The sequence below is a fragment of the Eretmochelys imbricata genome, chromosome 5 (assembly GCF_965152235.1).
Source record: "Eretmochelys imbricata isolate rEreImb1 chromosome 5, rEreImb1.hap1, whole genome shotgun sequence".
NCBI classification, from domain to species: Eukaryota; Metazoa; Chordata; order Testudines; family Cheloniidae; genus Eretmochelys; species Eretmochelys imbricata.
Window position 1 is genome coordinate 113,527,207 of NC_135576.1, and position 12,128 is coordinate 113,539,334.

A 12,128-nucleotide genomic window follows, 5' to 3' on the forward strand; every position below is an offset into this window, starting at 1 on the left:
GCCTTATTTTTGTATTGTCTTCTAATGTCCCCATCTCTGCTCTGCCAGTAATACTAGCTCAATGCACTTCTATCTGCTTCTCTCACAGCTCCTGAGTCAACTTCCTGAACTACTCCACAAAGCTGCTAGTCAATAGGGGTCTGATAAAAACCCCACTGAAACTAGTAACTGTTTTTCATTTTAACATTGAATCCAATGGGTTTTGGATCAGGCCCTTAGCTTTCAAGTTCCTCCAATGTCATGTTACCCAGAGGTTATATGCTGGTGTATAATGGCAAGATTGGAGGATAACAGGAGATTCTGTATGTCGAGTAACATCATTTAGGAATTACTTCAAGTTGTGGCCAATCATCACTCAACCCATTTTTCTTGGCTGTTGTACCTCTTTCCCTTCTGTTTGTCTGTTTTGCATGTGTTAGACTGTAAGCTCTTTGGCACAGAAAGCTTTTTGCATATCGTGGGTGCTCCCAGAAATGACAAAATAATAGTAGATCCGAAATAAAATGTCGCCATTTATGCAAAAGTGGAAGATAAGCTCACTATACATTTATAGAAGTGACCAGAAAAATGAAATTACATCATTTTAAAAATCAAAGATGAATGATTAGTTATTTCTGAGCAGAGAGGGTAGGGATAAGCATAGTAGATAAATTGATTTTAAAAGCTAATTATGTTAATTTGTTTTTAAGTTATAAATAAATTGAGATTAACATACTTTGAGTGTAAATATTTTCATATTATATTACAATATAATTATATTCTAATATTATATAGATATATATAGATATAGATATTATAATCAGAGTTTAAGGCCAAAAGGGGCCATCAGAACATCTAGACTGACCTCTTGAATATCTTACCTCCTCTCTCATTGACTTCACTGGGTGTTGGTTCAGTCATAGATGGTTATGCACATGTTGACATGTTGCCCATAGCTAGTAACTGAGCCCAGCTATCAGAAAACCTACTTATTACAAATATTGTGAAATTTACTTCCCAGACTACCATGCTAAAAAGGAAGGATTCTATCTGAAGAATAAAATGGGAGATTTTGCCACGTCCTTATCTGATGTAAATTGGTGATGTTCCCTTGAGTACAGTTGATTAGAATGTGGATCTGGCCATTTGTCTGTTAGTAATTATAGGCCGGAATGACCATTTTCTCTCCCAAAGTCTTTTCCTAATCCTCTTGTTATTTGTCAAACATGTTTTCAGAATTGATTTGTACTCTTCCCAATGTCATAATTTTATCCCTTGTGTTAATTATATTATCCTTAAGGCACGCTTTATTGGATTTTAAAATGGCATAGCTCACCTTTTTCATTGATAGATAGACAACATACCATATTTTCTAAGTTGAGACAGTATTTGTAGAGAAATATGAATGAATCTAGTATACTGCAGCTTGGTATTCTTGCCATATAGCTTTAGTAGTTATCAGGACAGATCTGTTAATCCGTGTTTAACCAATCTATTAGTGGCCTTTGGGAAAAACTGTGACCAAACCCTGGATGAGTGTAAGATGGGTGTAGAAGACTTCCCCATTTCCTCTTGCAAAGGCCAACCATGATGTGATTGGGAGGTGCACCTTCTGTGCTTCACCTGAAAAGAGACCTGAAAGAGGATGGAGGGATGGAGGTGGCTAGGTGTGGAAGTCAGTGCATTGTGTACCCTCTGAAGGGTGGCAGAGTATGATAGCTCTGTCATGCAGTCTCCAGTAATCCCCAAGAAAAATTGAGTCAGACTGAATTCCTCCTGTGAATTGATTGCAGTGCAATCCCTTTGCATCCCTCTAGCAGATGGCAGAATCCTTTGTGTTAATACAAAAGATGTCAACCATGAATATCCAGGGTGGTGAGGAAGCATAAATGGAGCACTCTGGGGATGCTTCTGTTGTTTTTCTGACACATAGGTGTGTTGTTATCTGATTAAAATATGACCATGTAGATCATTCTTTGCTACCACTGTTATATAAATGCAACACATCTTGTACAAAATATGTCAAGTAAGGTATCTATGGAAAGGTTATGATTTGCTGAATTTGATTATGCTATTTGTATGCATGTATCATTTTTGTAGTTGAAGTTATGAGTATTGGCTCTATACTAGGGCTGTTGATTAATCGCAGTAAACTCACACGATTAACTCAAAAAAATTAATCTTGATTAATTGCAGTTTTAATCTCACGGTTAATACATTTCAATTGGTATTCTATTGTTTAAATATTTTGGATGTTTTTTACATTTTAAAATATATTTTATTCTGTGTTGTAATTTAAATCAATGTATATTATTTTTATTACAAATATTTACACTGTAAAATGAAGAAAAATAAGATTTCTTTCGTTTAATTCACTTAATACAAGCACTGTAGTGCAATCTCTTTATCATGGAAGTTGAACTTACAAATGTAGAATTACGTACAAAAAACCCCCTGCACTGAAAAATAAAACACTAGAAAACTTTAGATCCTACAAGTCCACTCAGTCCTACTTCTTGTTCAGCTAATCGCTAAGACAAACAAGTTTATTTACATTTACGGAAGATAATGCTGCCCTCTTCTTATTTACAATATCACCAGAAATTGAGAACAGGCATTTGCTTTGTAGCCAGCATTGCAAAGTATTTATGTGCCAGATATGCTAAACATTCAAATGCCCCTTCATGCTTCGGACACCATTCCACAGGACATGCTTCCATGCTGATCACGCGCATTAAAAAAATAATGTGTTAATTAAATTTGTGACTGAAGTCCTTGGGGGAGAATTGTATGTCCCTTGCTCTGTTTTACCCGCATTCTGCCATATATTTCATGTTATAGCAATCTTGGATTATGACCCAGCACATGTTCATTTTAAGAACGCTTTCACTGCAGATTTGACAAAATGCAAAGAAGGTACCAATGTGAGATTTCTAAAGATAGCTACAGCATTTGACCCAAGATTTAAGAATCTTAAGTGCCTTCGAAAATCTGAGAAGGACAAGGTGTGGAGCATCCTTTCAGAAGTCTTAAAAGAGCAACACTCTAATGCGGAAACTGCAGAACCTGAACCATCAAAAAAGAAAATCAGCCTTCTGCTGATGGCATCTGACTCAGAGAATGAAAATGAACATTTGTCGGTCCACACTGCTTTGGATTGTTATAGAGCAGAACCAGTCATCAGCATGCACACATGTCCCCTGGAATGGTGTTTGAAGCATGAAGGGACATACAAATCTTTAGCACATCTGGCATGTAAATATTTTGCAACACTGGCTACAACAGTGCCATGAGAATGTCTGTTCTCACTTTCAGGTGACATTGTAAACAAGAAGCGGGCAGCATTATCTCTTGCAAATGTAAACAAACTTGTTTGTCTGAGCGACTGGCTGAAGAAGTAGGACTGAGTGGATTTGCAGGCTCTAAAATTTTAGATTGTTTTATTTTTGAGTGCAGTTATGTAACAAAAAGAATCTACATTTGTAAGTTCAACTTTCATGATAAAGAGATTGCACTACAGTACTTGTATTAGTTGAATTGAAAAATAGTATTTCTTTTGATTTTTACAGTGAAAATACTTGTAATAAAAAAAAATAAAGTGAGCACTGAATTCTGTGTTGTAATTGAAATCAATATATTTGAAAATGTAGAAAACATCCAAAATATTTAAATAAACGGTATTCTATTATTGTTTAACAGTGCAATTAATCACACGATTAATTGATTAATTTTTTGAATTGCTTGTGTGACAAATTGCCAGTACAATTGTGATGGGTCCCATGCTTCCTCTTCTGGGGGATGGATGGGGGGTGTTCAGGGCACAGTTTCCTGCCCCTGAAGTAGGGTATCTACTGTCCTACTAGTAACCCAGAGAAGGGTAGTGGGGAGGGAGGGACCCGGGCCTGCCCTCTACTCCAGGTACCAGCCCAGGGGCCCTAGGGATAGTGGTAAACCACTTGAACTAGTGCTTCCTTCCCCTGGGCTACTTCCCTCTCCTGCTCTTCAGCTTGTGGGGCTTCCTGCTCCCCCTCCCCCCAAGCTGGGTGTGTCTTTACCTAGGGTCTTGGCCTTCTAGTCAGTCACGGCACTTCTCCAAACTCTCCTCTACTTCAACTCCTCCCCCTGGCTGACTGAAGCAGCGGTTTTTTATCAGGTGACTAGCTTCAGGTGATCTAATTGGCTTCAGGTGCTTTTAATTAATCTATAGAAACCTTTCTTCCCTCTACAGGGAACAAGGCTTCTCCTCATCCTGGGACTCATATCTCTCTCCTGCTGCCTTCTGGCCATGCTGTATCTCACTTGACAGCCCTACTCTGTATTTCAAATATGTTAGCTCCTGGGGTAACACCCACAAGGTATTTAGCCTGCACAATGTGAAGGAACTATTCGAGTTGAATGGCCCATTAAAGAACACTTAACTCGCAATGGAAGATGCCCATCTACACTAAATGGACTTTCCTGCTATGACTAAGCAAAATCATGCATGGACATGTGACTTGCCCCTGTGACTCCAAGCACCATCTTGCTACCTGTAATTTTCCATTAGCTGTGCTGAGGGCTTTGTTTGAAACAATGGATTTCCTTCCACATGGCAGAAGCTATAAAAGGCCCAGTAAACATCTCCATTTTGCCTCTTTCCTGCTCAAACCTCTGAACTATGAACTTATACTAATGGGAGCATTCTAACCAAGGGACTGAGGACCTTCCAATGATTTGGAAGCAAACAGAAACTTAACAAGCCTGATCCAAGAACTTTGCATTTATTGTATGTATTTGATTCCTTTAACCAATTTTAACTCTCACCTTTCTTTCTTTTTTATACATAAACCTTCAGATTTTAGATACTAAAGGATTGGCAACAGCATGATTGTTAGGAAAGATCTGAGTTGTATATTGACCTGGGTGTATGGCTGGTCCTTTGGGATCAGAAGAACCTTTTATTTGATTAAACTGGTTTTAAAGAACCACTCATCTTTGTCTAGTGTTTTTGGTAGTGATACAAGGACTGGAATACCTAAGGAAACTGCTTTTCTGACTTCTTGTTAGCCAGTATGGTGAAACAGAAGTTTACTTTTGTTGCTGGTTTGATATATCTTATGGGAGAATAACCACCAATTTTGGGGTGTGTCTGCCCTATTTCTCAGCAGTTTGTCCTGGATTTGGTATTCTCAGTTGTGACCCACAGAGGCACGGTGACAGTAGGATACTGCATTATAATTCTTGATGGAACAATTTCATGTTATCCAAAACAATAGACGCACATCAAAAGAACAGCTTTAATTCACCTGTACTAGCAGGGGTTCCTTTGTTCCCCACCCCAATAGAACAATGAGCAGCAGATCCCAGAAGGCAATATGGTTGACCCATAAAGACGGGAATTGTTCAGAAAATTCACCATCCTTTCTTTGCCACTATTGCTACTCAAACCCTGGGAACAATGATGGAAGTACTAGAGTAGGTGGGCCATTGGCATTTACACTATATCATATTTTCTTGGTTCCGCCTCAGTGGTCCCTCCATTTCAATGATTCTGTGTAAGCTTCTGAATGACACAATGGAGCTCCCATAGTTACTACCATTACTGCAGCTGCACTGGTGATAATGCAACAGTGGAATATTTCCCAGAAGATACTACTGTGTTAAAAATTGCTTTGCTGTGATATTGCTGTGTGCTAGCAGATGCAGTACCAGAATAAATGTTTATAGCTGCTTAAACGTTTGTCACTCTCACTATGCTGGTTGGTTTAGGCTAGTCTTCCAGTTTGACTGTCCTTACTGTTAGTAAATAACAGAAGAAGAACTGCATATGTTACAAGTGTAATAAAGATTCTGTCACAGACATATAAAATTAATCTGGTTTTATTTTGGGTTTCAAAGCTCCACAACCTTTCATATATAATGAGGTAGTTTATGCCCCCTAATTGCTGCCATGGTGTGCTGGAAATCCCAGGCTAATGTAATGGTCTGTTATCAGCCAGCAGACTTTAGACCAGGACTAAGGTTAGTTTTGCTTTGCCTGGTGACTGAAGTCGCCCTAGCTTGCCACAGGATTGGTAGGGAGGTATGGTGTGAAGCCACCTTTGTCCCTGCCAGCTCTTGTCCCAAGTTGAGTAAGCCCCCACTACTCGTCTCCCACAATCATTTTTTCTCCTTGTTCCATGTTGCCCCTCATGTGTGGCAGTCTTCTCCATTGCATATACTTATTTTCTACCCTTTACTTATTTAAATATTTTCTTAAAATACATGTCTACAAATCTTGTCAACTCTAATCTTCCAGGGAAAAATGCTTCTTTCTTTAATAAAAGCAATCCTTAACATTTCTAACAAAACCAGTACAGTGATTTAAGCAATAACTAGTGTCACACTGCACTCAGACCTGCACTGGTTTAATTAAAGGTGTGATTTAAAATTGACTTAGCTAAATGTGTGCAACAGGCTATGTGGCACTCAAATAGATACAAACCTGGCTTGCGGTGAGTTAGCTTAGGTTACTCAGGAATAGATTTAAACTAAATTAAAATAAGCCACACTTAAACTGAAAAAAGTGTCCATATGTGGGTTTGCACCAATTTAAAATAAAGTGGTGCAATTTCTGTGTGTTGTAAAAGCCTGCTTGGAAAATTATACCCAAAGTTTGCATTTTCCCACTCTTTTTGCCTATGAATGTCTATTGTTCTTTAATCATGTCTTTATTCCAACTGCACTATTGGGGCAGAGACATTGACCCTGATTCTCCACTGCCTTGCAATTTGTGTACTTTTTTATACCTATGGAAAGTGGGTATGAAATGCCACCATTCTGATTTGGGGGCATTTTACACGTACTTAGCAACTCACTCTGCAGAGGTCTAAGTTACTCCACAAGGTGCACAGCAATGAAGAATCAAGTACGGTGTCTTTATCTTTTCCTATAAAGTTTTATGCACACCTGTGGTGCTATATAATTAATACTAACCTCTCTCACCTATCTGTCCTTCTTTATTAGAGTTGCCTGCTGCTTCCAAATTAACCTACTTGCAGTGACTCTGGCCTCTACCACTGCACTCTTGCTTTTAACCTTCAGGCACCTTTAATACCAGTTTTTCATAACAGCAAACAATTTCTCGCAAAATTTTGCCCACTTTTTTTTTTTTTTTTTTTTGCACCCACACTTGAATTGAGGTTACAAAGCTGGGAGCTCACATCTCGAATGAACTGACTGCAAATGCAAAAGTGGTTTGAGGTGTGAACACCTTTGCTTTCCAATCACAGTTTATTTTATCTGCAGAAAGGGGGCTTTTAAAAAAGGTACTCAATCTTCAGGCTACTGGTCAGCAGATAAGACTTTCAGTGAGTTGTAAATTCTGAGTTCTCCAGTTCAATGGAAACTTTTAAAAAAAATGATTGGCCCTCAGAAAGGAGGACACATGTTTTTTGAAAGATTCTATTTGCTTTGATCAGCTGTGAAGTGAGGCTACAACTCTCTGACATCAAGTTAAAATTCAAGAAATATACTACAGAGAAGAAGCAAGAACTAAGTCTTTCTGTGCCCGACTGGTTTTTCAATGAGATACAAGAAAGAATACTTCTCTGTAGACTTTTAAGCCAGGCACAGCATAAACACAGTCATTACCCAGGTTCACAGTTCTGACCTTGGGGAGCTGAATTGAAATACAGAACAGTTACCACCTGCTCAGCTGAAGAAAGACTAATAGCTGGCCCTTAACATCAGACCAGTGATTTCTTGGCTGCAGAAAAGGAAGCATTTTTCATGGAACAAGCTGTTTTCCTGCTTTTAGAGGCTCAATAAAATCTACCAAAGACTGTTGTTTTATAATAGAGAAAAATCCTCTCTGGAAACATTTTGTTTGCTGATCCTCCATAAAAGACTATAACAGGAGCTCCTGCATACTATTCCTGGTGACAGAACATTCATTATAGGGTACATTTTCAGCTCATTGTGCATAAAGGAAGCCAATCGGAATAGGAACATGACTCTTGTTAACAGAAAGCTAATATGGTGGTGTGTGCTGAAACCTATATATGCCTACCAGAACATTGACCCCAAGGGCTTCATGGGAAATTTTATGGAGTCAGATGGTTAAAAATGAGAGAGAGAGAATTGAGATGGCAAAGATGTTTCTCTGCCACTGATGTTAGGAAGCAGCTACAGGCAAGGAAAGAGAAGAAAAATCCACCACCTGTCTTCCCTCCCTGGAGTTCTCTATCTTTATATACAACACGCATTGCTGTGTAGTCTCAAAAGTCACTCTGCAATGGTGACCCAAAGAGAAAGCGGCATCAGTGACACAGGAAGCTACAATTCTTGCAACCTGAAGTAGCTGTACTATTCACAGGCCTCTAATATACTTCCAAGCCAAGCAGTTCTAGACATCACTGAGCTATTTATGTGCCACCTATTCAGTGTACAGTCTGGCAGGCCAGGCCAAGCTTTGACTAGTGATTTTAGGTGCTTCCTGTGGGGGTGGGTGATCCACCTGAGAGGCTATAAGAGGGGTCAGATATTCAGAGGGCAGGTGATAAATGTTTTCTGAAAATCAGCCTTCCAGAAGTTGTGTCCAGCTGGGTATCAAAAAAACTGAGGTACCCAGAGCAATTGGAAGAGCGGTCAACATTTTTCAAATAATTATTTTCAATTAAAAAAAAAAGGCCTTTATTCACTAACTTCAATAAGAATTGGATTGGGCCCTTAATCCGGAATAAATAATGCCTCAGGATAGTACCAGTGATCAACGTGCTCCTGTAAGTGTCAGTATGTGACAGAAAACTGAAGCTCTAATAGCTTTCTGCTTGCCTAAATTTATGTTAATCCTGGTGTCCTGGCCAAATTCAACTTAAGGGTCATGTTTGGCCTTGGATAAGTCATTCAGTTACAGATCCACAAGGGGAGCCTAGGAAAAAAATCACAGAAATGCCGTTGAGATCCACAAAGCCCAGATTAGGTGCCTAGACTCTATACAATGAATGGGGAGAAAAGGTGCCTAAAAATGGGATCCACAAAGCCAGGCCTGCCTCTTGAAGATCACACCTAGCTGCTTGCCCTCCATAACTGGGAACCCCTCTCCTGGAGTCACATGCTTTAGGTGCTAAGTAATTTATCGTGAGAATGAGTGAGGCAGGCACTTCCTTGCACACTACACAGACGGAGGAAGAGCCCCTCTTATAACTTTTAGCCCAACACTTACCTGGGATGTGGGCAACCCAGGTTTAATCCCCCCCGCCATGCCTGAAGGGGAAAAGGGATTTGAACATGGGTCTCCCAAATCACTCAGGAGAGTGCTCAAACCACAGAGCTATGGGATATACTGGGGACACGCTCTCATTCTCTCCTGTTGAAGCTCCTCCACTGTGTATAAAGTTAAAGAGTCATGGGCCAGAGAATGATCCTGAGATTGAGTGACTCTTGAGCCTGGTGTTTGGCACCCACTTGGAAAGTTCGAAACGTTAGGTCCAGCCCCCCTATGCCAATGACTCTTTATTTATCCACAGTAGAACAACTTCAGCAGGAGAGATTGATTAAGCCTTACGCCACACTATCCCATAGCTCAGAGGTTAGAGCACTCTCCTGAGGGGTAGGAGGCCCCTATTCAAATCCTTTCTCTCCCTCTGGCACAGAAGAGGGAATTTACCCTGGGTCTCCCACTCCCCAGGTGAATGCACTAACCACTGGGTTATAAGGAGCGCACCACAGCCTCCTTCTCCTGTGGCCAGATTTTGAATGGGCCCTGATCTGCGAGGTGACCTCTGAACATGCCTACTGGTTAATGCCCCACCTGAAAGTTTGGCAGGTGAACATCCCTCTTTCTCTGGTTCATGGATAGTTCTGGGGCTTAGGCAGGAGATAGGTGTCTGGACACCTAAAGTGAGGCAGCATGCTCTGAGGTGGGAACTTCTACAGCAAAAACATAGGGCCGGAGTTAATGTAGGTGCCTACAGGGTTAGGTGGCAGCTGAGTGGGAATTCAGCAGTGGAGTCCCAACCTGGAAGTTTAGGCAGCTTTGTGGCTCTTGGCCTCACTGACTCTGTGTCTCAGACTGTTGCTACATTGCACGCCATATGTGCCCTGCAAGAGGTAGGTGTAGCTACATGCCTCAATGAAAAGCAGGCTGTGACCATGCTGCGGTGGGTAGCTATACATCAGTGAAAGATGCTAGCAGAGACAAGGCATGGGGGAAATACTCCACAGCGGGGAGGCAGTGGGACACTACGCTGCTAAAAATATTTTTAGCATTTTTTAGCGGTGTAGTTGGAGAGGCACTGCTTGGGTAATTAGCAAATCCTGTAGGTACATACCCCAGTGTAGATTATAGGTATATGCAAGGTAAGGCACGGGCATATGTTAAGGCAGTAATGTAATGAGCCCACCAGTCCTGTCAAACAACAGCTTAGCTAAACAAGACATAAGGCCCAAAAGCCTTAGCGTAAGCAGCTAACCAGGAGTAACCCTAGATTGTACGACAGAATGCTGTAATGACTAAACTGCAGACGGGTAACCTCAAGCTGCTAGTTTATACAGTTGGGGATGTTTTAAGTTAGGCACATCAGCGCATGTCTGACCATCAGAGTGCCGTGGTCACTAATTGATGGATATGCTAATAGGCTTGAGATAAAAGGCCTAGTAACTTATAATATTAGCAGGGTGAAGGACTACAAATAAGGAAAAGGGGATGAAACCCCGACTGAATATTCATTCTAATGCCTACATAGCGGTGTCTGCACAATACCTTATAAAAATTGCATCACAACCTGTGTGCCTTGAGAGATGGCAGGATGACAACAACTACTGGTGATGGTGACAAGGAAGGTGGTGATGATGCTGATGGTGAGGCAGATAGGGACTAAGACTTCAGGTTGTTCTGCAAAGGGATGGCGCGAGCATATGGATGCTCAGATGTACATTCTGTATTGTTTCCATCTTCCTGGGGTGAAGTGTTTGTAACTTTACTAATAGCATTAATAAAACTATTGCAAATTCAGAAGGTTTTTCCTAAGTGTAGCAACTATGCACATTGGGGTTCCCAAATAAACAGTAATTCTAACAATACTGTGCCTGATCTTGGGACAAGAACCTACCAAAGCTCAGAATGTTAAAGGAAAATTCTTAAATAATCAATATAATTAGCACACAATCAACAGATCAGGCAACTACTGAACCCTGTGGGTATGTATGTGTAAATACCCACAGAGTTCAGGAGTGTCTTTACTCTAGTTGCCTAAGCAGTGGATCACCATCTTCACTGCCATTTATACACATACTGTGTGTAGTGTATGTACTCCATACACCACTGAAAGGAGTGTGCAATGTAGATGTACCTGCACTTTTCCCATCTGTAAAATGGACATAATAATTCATATCTACCTTCCAAGGGTTATTCTGTGGATTAATTAGTTAGTCATATTGTTCTTTAAAGGTGCAAAGTGATATATGTAAATGTTAAGTATTATTGTTATTGCTACATGAAGACATGTCCCTGTTGTGCTGCAATATTGTTTGAACTGATTATGCTAGTAATACCTAATGCAAATGTCAGTTATTACTAGTAAACACTTAACTCTGGTCTTCCACTCCCAGGAATGGAAAAGGAATCTTTCTTTTACACAATTCACTTTTATGGAGCAAGAGGTTTCCACTATTTGATCAATTAAAAAATTTGTAAAATTTTGTGTAAATGTTAGAAAAATCTGGAGGAATGACAGCTTCAGAAGAATTAAGGGAAAGGCTGTGGCATGTAAACTTTGTAAAATGTCACCATTTTGCTGTGAAAATTTGTGAAGAGAAAGCTGGCAGCTTCTCTCAGCTCTGCTATAAACTGACACATTTTACTGCCAGACTGTTTACTAACATAGCCAGATGCTTGTGTCTCAGACAGAAGACTCCTACAGCTGCATCCGCTAGCGCTGGGTAAGGTAATGTACATTTAACATCAGTGAACGCTCACTGAGGTGTCTTAGCTGATGAAGGTTTTCACCTTGGGCTTACTGAAGAGGAGAGATTTACAAAGCTGAGTAGTCCTGTCCCCCTTACAGATACAAGTGACATTTTGATTAGTCAGAAGAGCTGCCAACCTATGATCTTTATTATTTTATAATTCACTCTTGCTTTGTACATTCATAAGAAAGAAAGATACATACATAAACACATCCATACAA